Source organism: Schistocerca americana, chromosome 3, assembly GCF_021461395.2.
Source record: "Schistocerca americana isolate TAMUIC-IGC-003095 chromosome 3, iqSchAmer2.1, whole genome shotgun sequence".
In the NCBI taxonomy this organism is placed as follows: Eukaryota; Metazoa; Arthropoda; class Insecta; order Orthoptera; family Acrididae; genus Schistocerca; species Schistocerca americana.
In genome coordinates this window covers 630,565,411-630,583,599 of record NC_060121.1, presented here as the reverse complement: position 1 = coordinate 630,583,599, position 18,189 = coordinate 630,565,411, and the positions used below count along the sequence as shown (strand labels likewise).

Sequence of the window (18,189 nt, the reverse complement as noted above, 5' to 3'; positions counted from 1 at the left end):
TAATTTGAAGATAATAGCAAAGGCGTCTATATTAAGAGCGCAAATGGACTTCTACTTTAAATTAGGAGAAGGTAGCGGGTAGGTGGAAAAAGTACATTGAAGAGAGGGGGTGGGGTCTACTATGAGAGGAACTGTCCGCTGACGACATGGAAGAAGACTATAAATTTGGAAGACATGAGGGGTCTAATTTTAGAATTTGATAGAGCTCTCGAAATCTTGGGGTCGTAAAATGCAGAAAGGATACTTAACATTCCATCGGAATTTCTAAAACCGTAGAGGGATGTAGCAACTAATGGCTGTTGTGGTGTGTAGGTTATAGGAGACCGAAGGTGTCCCATCTGACATCCGGAAGAATATCATCCACACAAATTGCAAAGATAGCCAAGGCAGGTCTGTGCGACAGTTATTGCACTATCAGCTACAGCTTAAGAACTAATGGGTCCAAGATGTTGCCAAAAATAATATAAAGAACTATGGAGGAGAAAATTAAGGATCCGATAGATGATGATTAGTTTAGTTTTGGAAACGGTAAAGGCCCACGAAGACAGGGCTGACGTTGTGCTTGCTAATGGACGCAAGACTGAAGATAAACAGCTACACAAAAGCGTTTGACAACGTAAAGACGTTTAAAATTAAGGTTTCCTACACTATCTGATCAAAAGTATCCGGACACCAATTAGTGGACACACTATGACATGTCGCCACCCTTCGCTTTGACGGCTTAAACTCTGCTAATGGCACTTACAGTGACATGCCTGAAGCTCTGGAGGAATGGAAGCCCATTCTTGTTCAATAGCCTAAACCAGAGTTGGTGGTAGTTTTGGACAAGAGACGTTCTAAATCATCTCAGTGGTGTTCCTTTGGGTTCAGATCGAGACTCCGGGTAGGCCAGTACATTCCGGAGTGTTATTGCCCACAAGTCATCGCGTCTCGGATGCTGATTTATGACAGGGTGCGTTATCATGCTGATACAATAATCGTCTCCGAACTGTCCCTCTGCTGTAATCAGTACCAAAGCTGTAAACTGTGTTCATAATCTTTCGCATTTACACCCTAACCACGAAAAACACCCCCATACTGTAACATCACGTCCTCGTACTTCACTGTTGGAACTGCACATGATGGCATGTAACGTTCTCCAGGCACTCGCTAAAACGAACATTGTCATCGGAGTGCCACAGGGTACAGCGTGATTCATCACTCCAAATAACTCGTTTCCCGTCATCCACTACCCAATAGCGGCACACTTTACACAACCTCAAGCGTCGCTTTGCATTGAATAGAGAAATAAATGGATTACGAGGAGCTGCCTGACCATTTCAGTCCATTCTTTTTAACTCCCTACGCACGTTCATTGTGCTATCAGGGCTGGGAGTGATTCCTTCCGCTGATTTCCTTCGATTTTTTTTAACTGCCCTCCGCAATGCTCGCCGGTCGCTGTCCTTAAGTACATGCGGTTTGGCTGGTCTTAGTTCAGTCGTGCTTTTCCTTCACGTTTCCACTTCACACTCACATCATCCGCGCAGCTACAGAATGGTTGAAATGTCCGTCATGGATTTGTTGCTCAGGTGACGTCCAGTGACTAGTACACATCCGAAGTCTGTTAGTGCTTCTCTATTGACAACACAATACTCCCTGCCTCATTTTGTACTGACATCTAGTATCTCTGTAGGAGAGGCTGTTATGAACGTTTCTGACAGGTGGAGACGGCCTCCTGTCTACCGCAATTTCTGTCGTGATGGTTCCTTTAAGAAATGTGAGTTTTACTTCAAGCAATATCAAGGGTGCAACCAAGTTGTTTATCCGAAATGCCCTTCCTCTAAAAAAAAAAAAAAAAAAAAAAAAAATGCAAAGTAGCTTTCATAGAATCCTAGAGAAGCAGAAACAGTTTTGGCAGACCAAATCTCTGAGGTTGTGACGCGTTCTTGAATGGCTCAGTTATGAAGAACGTGGTTCATTAATGGTGAAAGTGCAGCCTTTAATCAGTCTTGAATGCAGTTTCAGTATCAGGAATTTCAACGCTCATGTATATATGTACTTGTTGTGAAAACACTGCTTCGTTGAAGATCTTTATTAACCATTTCTTTTTCCCCCCACACCAAATTGTGTCATTATCTTAAATAGTTTCCTAACATGGAGGTAATTGCCAATTACTGTCTATGGGGGGTGGGGGAGCAGTATTCAATTACGTAAGGGGTAAAAACAAAAAGCGTTAGATTCTGGTTAAGCTACTAAACTAGTTTCAAAAAGTCAACCTCTGTTATCGCAAAGTCTTAACATTTGTTAGGTAAGTAAGAATTGGCGTGCGGTAACAGACAACACAACTTACTTCAACCGGTCACTTGGTGCAATGCTTGCAGTGGTCTGACCGAATTACCGTCTTGCTCGTAGTTAATGATTTCACTGAAACTGCAAAGATAACATATAAGGTATTTATATTGCCTGACAAAAAAAGGTTAAACTAGAGAGCGAAATGAAATGAAACTCCAGAGGTTGAGAGGATATCTAAAAGCACGCACTGATTGGGTTTGGAAGAGTGTCACAAGGCTATTGAATCATCTGCTGACGCAAGCTGGCCCACAACTGGTCCGTGATATTCTAGCTTGGGTCGGAGTTGATGTCCGAGCTCCTAAGACAAGTTCTATCAGGGACAGTTCAGGATTTCTTGTTGGCCATGGGAGTATCTCAACAACACGCAGACAAGAAACTTCTTGGCAGATTATTCTGGAAACACGCACACAGTTTGTAGGCACACGTGCCACATACGGACGAGCACTGCCCTTTTCTGTTACAAATGGCACTACGATATCGTCGCGTGAGAGGTAAAGTATGAGGACGTAGGCTGTTCGTGACGTACCGTTGCGTAGTGAGAATCCCCTCAATCACTGAAGTCGTACAAGATGCCTCCCCACACCATGTCTTCAGGAGTAACACCGCTGTACCTTTCCAAAACATTGGGAGAGTGGGATCTCTCGTCAGGTCGCCGCCATACTCGCCGATGATTGCCTCCCGTGGTGGTGCAGAACCACGATTCATCGCGGAACACAATGCGGTGCCACACATCAGCAGTCGATGCTTCACATTTATGGCACCACTCGCAGTGCACCCGTTTGCACTGTCAACTACAAAGTCCCCGTGGAACGGTAATTCTCTAGTCTGTTGCTGCTAGTCTCCGGCTTGCTGCGGGATGATACAGAATGCTTCAGGAGTCCATTACTTGTTCTTGGACAGCAGGTGCAGATGTCCTTGGAACACAATACCGCGATGCTCCCTTTTCCGTGGTCAGACGTCGTCGATTTGAACCTTGACGACGAATATGCCTGCTCTCACATTGCCAGGCTATCCAACATCGGACCACTGTCACATCTGAATGCCACACACATCTGTATATTGCGCTGGAAAAAAGCGCAGGTGACGCCTGTATATAAGATGGGTAGGACGGATCCTCAAAATTACAGACCAATATCCTTAACATCGGTTTGTTGCAGGATTCTCGAACATATTCTCAGTTCGAATATAATGAATTTCCTTGAGACAGAGAAGTTGCTGTCCATGCATCAGCACGGCTTTAGAAAGCATCGCTCCTGCGAAACGCAACTCGCCACCTTTCTTCACATATCATCTTGCGAACCAAGGATGAAGTGTATCAGACGGATGCCATATCCCTTGACTTCTGGAAAGCGTTTGACTCGGTGCCCCACTGCAGACTCCTAACGAAGGTACGAGAATATGGGATTGGTTCCCAAATATGTGAGTGCCTCGAAGACTTCTTAAGTAATAGAACCCAGTACGTTGTCCTCGATGGTGAGTGTTCATCGGAGGTGAGGGTATCATCTGGAGTGCCCCAGGGAAGTGTGGTAGGTCCGCTGTTGTTTTCTATCTACATAAATGATCTTTTGGGTAGGGTGAATAGAAATGTGCGGCTGTTTGCTGATGATGCTGTGGTGCACGGGAAGGTGTCGTCGTTGAGTGACTGTAGGAGGATACAAGATGACTAGGACAGGATTTGTGATTGGTGTAAAGAATGGCAGCTAACTCTAAATATAGATAAATGTAAATTAATGCAGATGAATAGGAAAATAATCCCGTAGTGTTTTAATACTCCATTAGTAGTGTAGCGCTTGACATAGTCACGTCGATTAAATATTTGGGCGTAACATTGCAGAGCGATATGAAGTGGGACAAGCATGTAATGGCAGTTGTGGGAAGGCGGATAGTCGTCTTCGGTTCATTGGTAGAATTTTGGGAAGATGTGGTTCATCGGTAAAGGAGACCGCTTATAAAACACTAACACGACCTATTCTTGAGACTGCTAGAGCGTTTGGGTCCCTATCAGGTCGGATTGAGGGAGGACATAGAAGCAATTCAGAGGCGGGTTGCTAGATTTGTTACTGGTAGGTTTGATCATCACGCGAGTGTTACGGAAATGCTTCAGGAACTCGGGTGGGAGTCTCTGGAGGAAAGGAGGCGTTCTTTTCGTGAATCGCTATTGAGGAAATTTAGAGAACCAGCACTTGAGACTGACTGCAGTACAATTTTACTGCCGCCAACTTACATTTCGCGGAAAGACCACAAAGATAAGAGATTAGGGCTCGTACAGAGGCATATAGGCAGTCATTTTTCCCTCGTTCTGTTTAGGAGTGGAACAGGGAAAGAAGATGCTAGTTGTGGTACGAGGTACCCTCCGCCACGCACCGTATGGTGGATTGCGAAGTATGTAGATGTATTCGACCAGCTGGCAAATGGAGGCCCACAATGAAGTCATTCTCGAACTGTGTCAGCTGCTGATATGCTGTCTCACGTGACTATGCGGTGCCTCCATGTCCTTAATAGTAGTCACTAACAAAAAAAATGGTTCAAATGGCTCTGAGCACTATGGGACTTAACACCTATGGTCATCATTCCCCTAGAACTTAGAACTACTTAAACCTAACTCACCTAAGGACATCACACAACACCCAGTCATCACGAGGCAGAGAAAGTCACTAACACCTGACGCTGTTGACGCCCCTTATATCGCCCACCAGATTGGTTGCAACTACATTAGTGCACTCTGGTGGCCGTTCAACTGTCAGAATTTGAGCTCTTAATCATTTACACATCGCTGATGGTGCGTACGTATACGAAGTTACATTGATATGGACTACGTCTTCCGGATTCTATATGTTCCTTTGCTTTCTTTGAGACAGTTTCCAAACTGTTAAGTTTAAAGATTCCTTTGGAGGCAAGTTATGCGTAACCTCAGCTTGCAAATGATATTTCAGCTGTTTTTAAAAATGTTTTGCCAATGCAGAGCTGAACTATAGAGGATAGTTCGATGTTTCCACTTATTGATACTGATGGGCAACGTAAGAAATGGTAAAGGCTCATTCACAGATGGAAACGGGACAGCGCTTGTCAGCAGTAGTAAATTCTGTAGCAACCATTTTGCTGATTCAGGAAATCGACAGGGTTCTAAGACAATTTTCAGCGAATGAAAGAATGTATATAAGATAAATAGAGGTCTATTTATACAGTAATTTCTTGGGCTCGTAGTGAACAACGCAGTGAAAATAAATATTAATGAAATAGAAATGGTAGCTTTTGTTACTATTACTAATGAAAAGAAACCTAAAGAATGTCGATTTATTTTGTCAAAATTTATAGGTGTGATATTGGCGACGCCGAAAAATGTGTTAAAGTAAAGAGTACCAAGTGTCTCACTGGCTGCTTTCAACAAAATATCAATCAAAAAATTTTGTGTTTCGAATGTCAATTAAATATTAACTATCTCCCGTCATTCTAGAAACAGGAGGGATAAATTGTTTTCAGTGTAACATTTAGCCATGTGCTGAGCTTCATTACACCGACTGACGGGCAGTCTCGTTTAGGGGTAATGACCTCAGAAACGTTGGGGTCCACTATCTTAGATGACCACCTCTCCACTATCGTATGAGCGCTTTTCAACTGTAATAGCTTCAGACCAACGTGTTTGGTTAGTTCACATCAGTTTGCCTTTGTATTCTGCAGTAGTTAGCTAAGTTGCTGTGACCATCAGCTGAATCCATTAGAGGGCAGCGTGATGTGGAACGTGGCAGTTATCACCTGATGACGCAAACGGCCATTAGCTGTCCGGTACAGATGTCTTTGGCGTAGCGTTACGTTGCGGTATTACGCCTTAACTGTACATGTTACCATTACGGTGGAGATTTGTTACTTCCGAAGAGCTATACTGTTACTCTTTTTTTCCTGTAGTGTCTCCGTCTATTAGGTATTTTGAGAAATGACAGTATGTACCAAAACAAGAAAAAAAGTGCAGTGAACGTGGGCTCAAAAATGCTCATTCTAAGAATTATCAGCACTTCATATCTGCTACTGTAAAACACATTTCAACTGCGACCTCTTTGCTATTAAGAACAACCTGCAGAATCAAGGTGGTAAACAAACGAGGACACATTCCGCTGTTTTCGTCCATAGTTAAAGCGTGCAATAAAGATCTGTTGTTACAGTAAACAATATCCACAGTACTAGGTAAATGTAGCGCATACATTATTTCTAATGGAACCACTTCGTTTTTCGATAAGTAAGTGAAATGCTTTTATACTGTAGTTTTATCTTTGCAGTTAACAGAATACCACAAAACTATCAGTCCACACGGGAAATAGCAAGAATAACCTTCTGTTATGGTCTGGCAAGCTCTTTGCAATTCCCGTGTGGAATAACAGGCTTCCATTATGTTCGTAAGTGCGAGGATAAAACTACAGTGAGAGAGAATTTCAAAAACTTGTAATACGCAAGCTGGTTCTTCTAGAACTAATGTCTGCGTTGCAGTTACCCAGAACTGTAAATACGGTTTACAGTAACGACACTTACCAGATCTTTACTGCATAACGTATTCAGCGACAGTAACAAAGGAGTTTGTCTTTCTTTGTTTTCTGCACTCTGTAGGTCGCTTCTAACAGCAATGTGCTTGCATTGGAAGATACGTTCCACAGTACCAAAGATGAACAAATGCTCATAGCTCTTAAGGAATGCATTTTAGAGTCTATTTTTAATGGACGTCTTTTTGTTGTTTTCGTCCATACTACCACCTCCCAAAATTGTGTGCATTTGGGAGGAGGATGGGGGGGGGGGGGGAATGGAAATGGGGGTCTGTACACATACCGGGTGATTTAGCTGAACTGTTCACCTTAGATATTTCCAATCGTTTAAGATATCCGATTATTTTTGTGACCAGGCTGAGGTGTGAAAAAGTCTTAACTAAATTCTTATTGTTTCCATCCATAGCTAAATTAAGTACAGAGATATCGACACCAACTCTGCTTTTTGAAATGGAACCATACTAAGAAATCTTTTGGTGTGGCAATTTTCCACAGCAAGTATATCATTTGAACAATTCTCGGGTATCCGACCGGGTAGCGTCGTAATTTGTCCACAGTATTTCAGCGGACGTACACGCTGCCATCTTCAGGTGGTTCCTGACGAATACATTCATCAGGAACCACCTGAAGATGGCAGCGTGTACGTCTGCTGAAATACTGTCGAGAAATTACGACGCTACCCGGTCGGATACCAGAGAACTGTGCAAATTGGAAATACGCCGGGAAAATTTCAGATCGCATATCAAGTATATCGTTATTCATTGTATAAATTGAAGTGCCTACATCTAGCTGCAGTGTAGAAATTGGTGCTGCTAGTATCGTATTTCTAATACAGACGATTTCGCCCACGTTTCACTGTTCACAATCTGATAAATAGTTAAAGATAAATTATAATACTTAGAACCTAGAATTATTCTGTTTGGACACGATACTGCTTGCTGTCTTATGTGAAAGGTAGTGGTGAATTACGGGAGTGTTGGCGATGCAGGATTTTGTGCACGGACTCACCTGTCGACTGCGTCCCATGAATGTTCGGCGGGATTCATGTCGGGTGACATGGACGGCGGCCAAATCATTCGTTCGAATTGTCCGGAATGTTCTTAAGTCCAACCGGCAACAACTGTGGCCCCATGACCGGCATATTGTCATCCATGACAATTCCATCGTTCTTTGGGAGCAGGAGGTCTATGAATGGCGCAAATAATGTCCAAGTAGCCGAACATAACCATTTGCAGTCAGTGATCGGTTCAGTGGGACCACCATCGTGGAGCCCCCTCCAGCGTGCATAGTGCTTTGTTGACAACTTGGATCGATGACTTCGTGGAATCTGCGCCGCACTCTAATCCTATCGTCAGCTCTTACCAACTGAAATCGAGACTCATCTGACCAGGCCACGGTTTTCCAGTCGTCCAGGGTCCAACCGATATGGTCACGAACCCAGGAGAGGCCCAGCAGGCATTGCCGTGCTCTTATCAAAGATACTCGCGTTGGTCGTCTGCTGCCATAGTTCATTAACGACAAATTTCGCCGTACTGTCCTAACGGATACATCCTTCTCACGACCCACATTGATTTCTGGAGCTATGTCACGCAGTGTTGCTTGTCCGTTAGCACTGACAATTTTACGCAAACGCCACTGCTGTCGGTCGTTACGTGAGGCCGTCGGCCATTGCGTTGTCTATGGTGAGAGGTTTCCATCCAGGGTTTCTTTGCAGTTAACAGGTGCGCAGCGATGGCATCTTTGAGAGATCTTGAGGAAACAAGGCTAAATTGCTGTACGGTACATACATCTTCGTACAAAAAGTAGTCTACTGTTCTGAGTTACGGAAAACAAGTGTGCATATGTAATTGTGTTACGTGTTAACGTTCTCAGAAAGTAGTCTGTGTTGACTTCAACTAGTACTTTGTGTAACATACACAACGAGAGTGTTACCCGGTCACAGTATTATTGGCCTCCGTGGCCGTTGTCGGAAACACGCGGCCGTGTTATTGTAAACAAGTACAATGGTGACTAATGAAAATTCATCGCACTGTGAATAACTTCAGGAAAGACGTGCATATACTGTGAAGTGGTTCGGCGTGTCCTCGTGAAATATCACGATAAAAACTTACGATAAGCCGACAGAAATGCCTTAAAGGACTAAAAGCCTTACATCATCGTCACTGTTATTGTTTTGACTCGATGGTAGTAATATGGGCCCTGCTAAATAGACTAAACAACGAGGCTATTGGTAGTTCCTCACTTACGCGACTGTACATAAAGTCAGCAGTTATGCAGTAAAGCAAACTAACTTTCATATGGTAATTCTAAATGCCACTGCTAATGCCTCCTTTGTCTTTTTTCTAGGATCCGTGATAATCGTCCGCCGGAACCAGGGACCATTTTATTGAGGTAAGAACTTGATCTCGTGTCCCACTGATTAGGTGAAAAATTCTCTTGCACGTAATCCCTCATGTTTTCCACAAGTAAGTGCTAACCGCTTTGGGAGCCTATAATGATTACGTAGTCAGAGGACGTCGTTTTATAAACAGACCGAAGTTAAGATGTCCTTTGAAGATGTGCGGAGCGTTAGCATCCGTGCCGCTGCAATTATGTCTTCAGACAGATCAGTATAAACAGTCTGCAAGCATCGGACGTTTAGCATAATCTCTCACTTCAGGAGGACGCTGCTCGGCCATTTCAGCTTTCCGAAACCATCATGTATTTTGCGTGTTCCCTTCTCACCGTCAATAGAGATAATATAGTAACTTGAGTTTCCTGGTAAAAACTGGTTATGAATAATGTAAGGAAGAAACAATTTACAACCATATTAACTGTTTTTATCTCTATATTATGCCTTCTTTAATTACCCACATAACTTGCAATTTGATTTAACGCTTCATTTTCACATACTTCTTTTCAGAGTTGTACGCTTAATTGGCTCTACATCAGAATAGACGTACACATTTTTAATTTGATAGCATTGTCTCCAAATCTTCTTCCTAGTTCCTGAGTCTATAGGTTTTCCTCCCACGATTATTCTGTTAGCCTTTCTTAGGGATTTTCTCTGGTTTCCTATTTTATCAACTTACTAGCTTCCCCAGTTTCCAGTTCCTCTATAATTTCATATTTTTCCATTCAGTCTTCACACACTTTCTGTTATCCTTCTCAGTTCATTGCTCGATATCTGTTACGTTTCACAAAACCGTAACTGGCGCCCCATTATATACTATCATTCATTCCCTGCAGGGGGTCCACAACCCTTCTGTGGATACGTTCGTAGCGAACACGGGACCCCGAGCTAATGTGGCCCTCCTTCCTTTCCGGGCTGCGTACCTTCCTTTTCCGCATCCTTCCCTATCCCCCCTCTTCGCCCCTCCCCCCCTCTCCTCACCTCTGGCTCTTTCCTTCCCTTTCTCACCCTCTGGGAGTATGGTTTGTGCCTACGTCCGGAGACGGACACTTGTAAATGTAACACATTCTTCGCTTTCTCTACTTGCATGTCTTCATCCTTCCATTGTCCTTCTCTTCTCTTTACCCTTTTCTCCGCTGCGGCGTTTGAGACCTCTCTTCTTTCCTTTCCCTTCTTTGTTTTTCCCTTTCTCTTTCTTTCTCCCTGTGCATGTCTGAACGCTGACCCACGCATTTTCATGCATAGCCGGTGACGGGGTAACGCGCAATTCCCCGCCCCGGGTAAACAGACACATACGTACCCCGTGGTAATGACCAGGCCCAAGGAGGGGGTGATTACCCGAGCTGATACCTTCCGAAAGTGTTGATTGGTCCCTCCGTCCGTTTCTCGGGAGGTGTAGCCTGGGGTGTGAACAATCACCTAAGGCGGGAGTGCCCTTAGAGAGGGCCCCCACAAGGGAGGAGCGCGCCATCGGAGACGCCAGTAATCACGGAGGATTCTTTTGCAATGGTTTCCTCATCTTCCACTATGTCTGCTCACAAGCGTAAGTTCACTGAGTCTCAGCCGCAGACAGTTCCTCCATCGTTGCCACAGTTCCTTGTTGTTTCTCGGTCTGATGAAGGTCACGACTTCTCCACGGTCAACCCTTTCATTATGCAGAAAGGTGTCGACGCAATTGCAGGTCCTGTAAAGTCTTGTTCCAGATTATGGAATGGCACCTTGTTGTTAGAAACAGTCAGTGCCCTCCAGGCACAAAATTTGCTGCATACTTCACTGCTCCACACCTTCCCTGTCCGGGTGGAAACGCACCGCACTTTAAATTCCTCACGTGGAGTCATTTATACACGCTCCCTCGACGGATTGTCTGACGAGGAAATTCAACACTACCTGACCAGGGCATAACGGCTGTTCATAGAGTTATGAAAAGGGTTGACACGAACATCGTTCCAACCCGTACTGTCCTCTTGACATTGACAGAGTTCAACTCCCATCGAAAATTTCCGTTCGCCCCTACGTTCCAAACCCTACGCATTGCTATCGGTGCCAGCGCTTCAATCATACCAGCCAGCCCTGTTCCAATCCGGCCAAATGTGTTACGTGTGGCAAGGATGCCCATGAGGGTGCTTGTCCACCTTCATCCCGTCGTTGCATCAACTGTATGGGTGACCACGCTGCTTCCTCTCGAGATTGCCCCATTTTTAAAGAAAAAAGCTCATTCAGGAAATCAGAGTCAAGGAAAAGATGTCGACCTTTGCTGCTCGAAAATTATTCGCCAGTCGAAAGCCCACTGTGCCTCAGACAGGAAAATACAGCACTGTCCTTGCCTCTCCTCTGCCAACAAAGGAGGCGGCCACACAGACTTGTGATCTCACCTTTAGTGACACGGTCGTCAGATCGGCCAGCGCAAAGATCGCCCATTCAACCTCCCCACTTTCGCCTGCTCAATCTATGGCTCACCCTTCATCGGGTTCTGCTAAATCTCCATCCCAAAAGTCAGACACCCGGACTTCCAAAAAAGAGCATTCTCGTGAAGATTTTTTACGTACCCCAACAACCATCAGTTCCTCCTTCATCTAAACATCATGTTTCCAAGAAGGCTATAAGAAACCAATTTCCTCTCCTTCTCCGCCACGGCGTGTCTCATCTACAGCAACACCTGGCGGTAACCGCCCTCGGCTGTCTTCTGTGTCGCCGAGGCGCACTGCTGGCGGCCGATCAACCGGTCGATCGCTGATGGCAGGAGCTGCTCCTGAACAACCTATGGATCAGGATCTTCTGCCTGCGGCTGAGTGCCGTTCCACGCCGTCGGTCGCAAGCTCTGAGCAGTCGTTGAGTTGACGGCAACCTTGGTCACATTCTTCCATTTTCTCTCCACCCTACGTCCATTATCCATTGGAATATCAGCGGCACTCGAGCCAATCGGGATGAATTGTCGATCCTCTTACGATCCTACTCGCCAGTCATCTTATGTCTTCAGGAAACAAAGCTGCGTCCCCACGACTGCTTTGTTTTCCCCCATTTTCAGTCAGTCCGATTTGATCTCCCCTCTGTTGAAGGCACTCCAGCACATGGAGGACTCATGATTCTTCTCCATAATACTCTCCATTATCACCCAATCCCCTTAAACAGATCCTTCCAAGCAGTCGCTGTCCGTCCTTCCCTTTCTCGATACACCTTCTCTCTTTGTACTGTATACATTCCATCGTCCACATCAATGACACGAGCTGATCTCCTTCATCTTCTTGGTCAGCTTCCACCCCCCTATTTGTTGGTTGGGGACTTCAATGCCCACCACCCGCTTTGGGGATCTCCACATCCTTGTCCGCGTGGCTCACCGTTGCTAGACGTCTTCAACCAAGCGGATCTTTTTTGCGTGAACACTGGGGACTCTACATTTTTGTCTGCCTCCACGACAAATTTCTCTCATTTGGACCTTTCGGTCGGTACTGTTCCGCTATCTTGGCGCTTCGAATGGTTCGCCCTTGCTGATACACACTCGAGTGACCATTTTCCATGTGTTCTTCGATTGCAGCCACAACTGCCATATATGCGCCCGAGACGCTGGAAGTTTGGCCAAGCCGATTGGACACTTTTTCTCTCTAGCGACATTCGATGACCGTCACTTTCCTAGCGTCGACGATGAGGTCACTCATATTACAGACGTTATTCTTACAGCTACGGAACGTTCAATACCACGCACCTCCGAATTGCCCCGGCGCCCCCCAGTTCCTTGGTGGAACGAGGCATGCCGTGACGCAACACGTGAGCGGCGACGTGATCTTCGCGTTTTCCGCCACCAACCTACATTGGCCAACTGTATCCGCTATAATCAGTTCCGTGCGCGATGGCGTCGCGTCATCCGCAATAGCAAGAAGGCAAGCTGGGACTTCTTTACTAGCTCATTTAACACCTTCACTCCCTCCTCGGAAGTTAGGAGTCGGATTCGACGTTTATCAGGCGCGCCTAGTTTCTCCCCGGTCTCTGGGCTCACTGTCGAGCATGATACATTAGTGGACCCCGTCGCAATTTCTAACTCACTGGGTCACCACTTTGCTGAGATTTCGAGCTCTTCAAATTACCCGCCAGCGTTTCTCCCGAAGAAACGTGCAGCGGAAGTGCGACCTCTTACTTTCTCCTCTCAAAATCGCGAAAGCTACAATACTGTTTTCTCCATGCGGGAACTCCAACATGCACTCTCTTCTTCTCGCTCCTCCGCCCCAGGACCGGATGGTATCCACATCCAAATGTTGCTGCATTTATCATACCATAGTCTGCGTTACTTCCTTCGCCTTTATAACCGAATTTGGACCGACAGTACTTTTCCCAGACGATGGCGGGAAGCTATCGTCGTTCCTATTCCGAAACCTGGAAAGGAAAAACATCTCCCCTCTAGCTATCGCCCCATTTCTCCCACGGGTAGTGTATGTAAGGTTTTGGAGCGTAAGGTGAATTGCCGTTTAGCTTGGTGGCTGGAGTCCCGCAGTCTTTTAACACCTGCCCAATGCGGTTTCCGAAAGCATCGTTCTGCAGTTGACCATCTTGTTGCTCTCTCCACTTACATCATGAACAATTTTCTCCGGAAACGCCAAACAGTAGCAATATTTTTTGATCTGGAGAGAGCATACGATACCTGTTGGAGGACAGGCATCCTCCGCACACTGTTGTCTTGGGGCTTTCGAGGTCGGCTGCCCCTTTTTCTTCGCGAATTTATGGCAGAGCGCACATTTAAAGTGGGGGTGAACACTACTCTCTCCCGTACTTTCTCCCAAGAAAGCGAGGTACCTCAGGGCTCCGTGGTAAGTGTTCTACTGTTTGCCATTGCCATAAATCCAATTATGGATTGTCTCCTTCCTGATGTCTTGGGCTCCCTCTTTGTGGACGATTTTGCGATCTACTACAGCTCTCAACGGACCAGCCTTCTTGAACGACGTCTTCAAGGCTGTCTCGATCGCCTCCACTCTTGGAGCATCGAAACAGGCTTCCGCTTTTCTCCCAGTAAGCCCGTTTGTGTTAATTTTTGGCGTCGTACGGAGTTTCTTCCACCTTCCCTACATGTAGGACCTGTCAACCTTCCGTTTTCGGACGTCGCTAAATTCTTGGGTCTTATGTTTGACAGAAAACTGTGGTGGTCCTCCCACGTTTCCTATCTTTCGGCTCGCTGACTGCGATCACTCAACACCCTCCGTGTTCTGAATGGTACCTCCTGGGGAGCGGACCGAGTGGTCCTTCTCCGCCTCTATCGCGCCTTAGTGCGCTCGAAATTGGACTATGGAAGCATAGTTTACTCCTCTGCTCGGCCGTCTATTCTTCGGCGTCTCGACTCTATCCACCACCGTGGATTACGTATAGTGTCCGGAGCTTTTTACACCAGCCCTGTGGAAAGCCTTTATGCTGAGACTGCTGAATCTCCGCTGTCCAATCGGCGAGCTGTCCTTCTGAGTCGTTATGCTAGCCATTTGTCTTCCATGCCTGCTAAACTAGCCCATGACATTTTTTTCGACGCCTCCTTGGATTTAGGGTATGCAGGCCGCCCTTCCTCCCTACTACCCCCGGGAGTCCGCTTCCGTCAACTGCTCCATTCTCTTTCCTTCCGCTTTCCTAAAACTTCCTTGACAACTTGGGGTACAGCACCGCCTTGGCTCCGTCCCCGGATCTGCCTGCTCCGTGACCTTTGTCAATTTCCCAAGGATGGTACCCCTTCACTTGTTTATCGTCGGGCATTTTCTGCTCTATGTGCACAAATGAAGGAAGCCACATTTATTTACACTGACGGCTCAAAAACATCGTTTGGTGTAGGGAGTGCCTATATTGTTGGCGACACCCCAAATCGATTTCGGCTTCCCGACCAGTGTTCGGTTTATACTGCGGAGCTTTACGCTGTTCTCCAGGCTGTCCAATACATCCGTCGCCATCAGCGGTTACAGTGTGTTATCTGTTCAGATTCTCTCAGCTCTCTCCTCAGTCTCCAAGCTCTCTACCCTGTCCACCCTCTGGTCCACCGGATTCAGGACTGCCTGCGCTTGCTCCATTTGGGGGGCGTCTCTGTGGCGTTCCTCTGGCTCCCAGGACACGTTGGTATCTGTGGCAATGAGGCGGCCGATATAGCGGCCATGGCTGCAGTCTCTCTTCTTCGGCTAGCTATTCGATCGATTCCCTTCGCCTATCTACGGAGCGTTTTATGTCGTCGTGTTGTTCTTTTATGGCACGCACGTTGGTCGATACTTCTCCATAATAAATTGTGGGACGTGAAAGCTCTTCCCTGTGCTTGGACCTCTTCCTCCCGAACGCGTCGTCGGGAGGAGGTAATTTTAACTAGACTCCGGATAGGGCACTGTCTTTTTAGCCATCGACATCTTTTAAGCGGCGATCCTCCCCCACTCTGTCCCCACTGCTCTCAGCTGTGTACGGTAAGACACCTTTTAATTGAGTGCCCCTATTTTACTCCGTTACGCGCCCGTCTACAGCTGTCGCCTGAGATATCGTCCATTTTAGCAGATGACACGCGCTCGGCCGATCGCGTTTTCGAGTTTATAAGTGCCAGTGACATGACATCAGTCATTTGAAGCTCTTTTTGGGGACAACCAACCCCTTTCTGTAGTGGTTTTTTAAGCTTTCCATCTCCTTTTAGTTTCTCCAATTTTTTGAGTTTCGTTCTCATTACTGCTGGTTTCCATTTTCTTTTTTTATCTTGTCATAAGTCACAGACCAGGCACTAATGACCATAGCAGTTTTGCGCCCTAAAACCAAAACAAACAAACAATCATTCATTATTTTCAGTTATCTCTCGGGGATAAACTCCTTCCTTCCTTATTGCACTCTTGTTTCCCCAACATCTTTGTCTCAGTTGTGTAGCGTCACTTTATCAATTTATGTGCATCCCTTATTCACATTCTTACATTCTTCTGTTTGAGCAAACTGTTCACTGAGCTGAGAGATGAAATACGCGTTGTTTGCTTGCAGTTTCGAATTATTGCATTTCCACATTGTTTTGACTTTGCAACAAGTTGAACTCATCCCGTAAATCACAAGTAAATAATGGGGCCGCACTGGCATCTGCGCCTGGTAAAGTGTAAGCGTTTTTATGTTATTTTTAAATTTTTTGCGTACAGGCGTAATTTACTGGACTTTTTTTCCGGGATTTTGATGTGATTGCCAAGAACTCGCTATCCAGAGGTCTTCTTTCCAGAAGTCACTTAAGCTATTTCTACATTCATTTCTCTTACCACGGTTGTACTTCCCCACATACTTTCCTCCATACGCTGGTCGAAAAAGTATTTTAAGTGACACGAAACAAGAATCACTTTTTCTTCTCTTACTTTTATTTGTTCGTAAATCAGATGCACTGCTTTCTATTGGCTCCTGAAGTTAGAATGTACTCTTGCATCATCAGCGTGCTGACATTTTCCTTTGGCTGGATTGCTAAAACTTGTTTCACTTTTTGACATTACAGTGATGACCAAGCTATAGCATATTTCAGGGGAATAGAGGCAGTGGATAGTGAAACACACCATGTGAGGTGCTGACGCTGTAGAGAAAGATGCAGTAGAGAATAGTATCCTTCATAAACGAAACACACCTATAGGAAAATTGTAAGATGATTCCTTCGGGCAAACATGACTTTATACTGAAGAAAATAAATGTAAAAGAACGTAGGGACTACATAACTGTTAGGGTTGTATGTCGTAATGCCAGAACCACTGCTCAAAGAGAAATGGAAAAAGAAACAAAAAAGCTTTTTGTAGGAACAATTAGCATTCAGCAGAACAAACGTCATTGGATGTTTGAGGATTATGACGAAAAGAATGATGAAGTCAATAGGGAGGTTGTAATGGAATAAATTCACTATGCGACCCAACAAGGATCAGTTTGCAGTTTCATTTTTATACATAAATAGAATGTTTACGTGAGTTTATGTGAATAATATGCATTTGAATAGAATTTGAATATAAATAATATTTATTTTGTAATATTTCTATAAACCTAATTATTTTTCATGTATTTAATTTTTTTGAAAATTTTTCCATTATAGAATTACATTTGAAATTATTGCCATAAATATTGTTAGTTCATACTTTGAAATTAACTCAAGAAAAGATTGCAGTAAGTAAGTACTTCGTCAATGTTGTGCTCTACTTAGTGTATGTATATAGCACCACCACCACCTTCCCCTCTTTCTCGCCGTTGGCGTGAAGAGAATACAATGTACAACGTGTAGAGTCGTATATGGAGAGTCAGACACGTTGAAACGAATCGGAGAGTTGTAATAACGCTGTGTCGAGAATATATAAAGAAAACAATCAGACTGTTGTGTGAAAGAAAAAGATGACTGCAACAAGTTATTAAAAGTTCACGTACTTATTACAAACTAACTCCTGAAAATCATAGTGAAAGAAGGAAATCACATACCACTGAATTTATGAAGTCAACAAAATACATGATGCATCAAATGAAAACAACGGTAATAATAATTTCATGAAAAATTCTAATTTTATCTCTTACTTGTTATCATGGTTAAAAGAAAAAGTTATGCACACACCTTCACAGGCCCAACTTGTTAGTTTTGCTAATTTTTTAAAAAAACATTGAGAGCTTAGAAGGTGCATGTACATCTCATAGGTTGGGGAAAAGGTTATTGAAGTGAAATGGAAAATAATCATCGAAACATCGAATCGAACAAAACAGGACAAGAGGCTGTAAGGCAACGACGCTTACAACAGCAGTTTTCGAAGTGTGGAGGGAGAAACAAACAAAACAGCTGTGATGGGAGGTGTGAGGCATGGTTGCTGCGTGGATCCAGCCCTTTTTGTATCTGTCGACATACGTCTGAGACTTTGCATAATGCAGAAAATGTCTTAGAGTTCTGTTGGTAGACATAGAACGAATACAGACTCTCTCTGCTAGGGTCTTAACAGGGTGGTGTAGCCCATACCAAAGTGT

The 18,189-nt window shown here is 44.8% G+C and overlaps 1 protein-coding gene across 1 annotated transcript in view; it reads left to right on the top strand.

The window, feature by feature from the left end:
• LOC124605717 (cationic amino acid transporter 2-like) overlaps positions 1-18,189 on the top strand; it is a 402,039-nt gene that overhangs the window by 114,795 nt on the left and 269,055 nt on the right. The window contains exon 2 of the mRNA XM_047137592.1: positions 9,207-9,251. The gene's annotated coding sequence lies outside the window, so the exon portion shown is untranslated. The remainder of the gene's footprint in view (positions 1-9,206; positions 9,252-18,189) is intronic.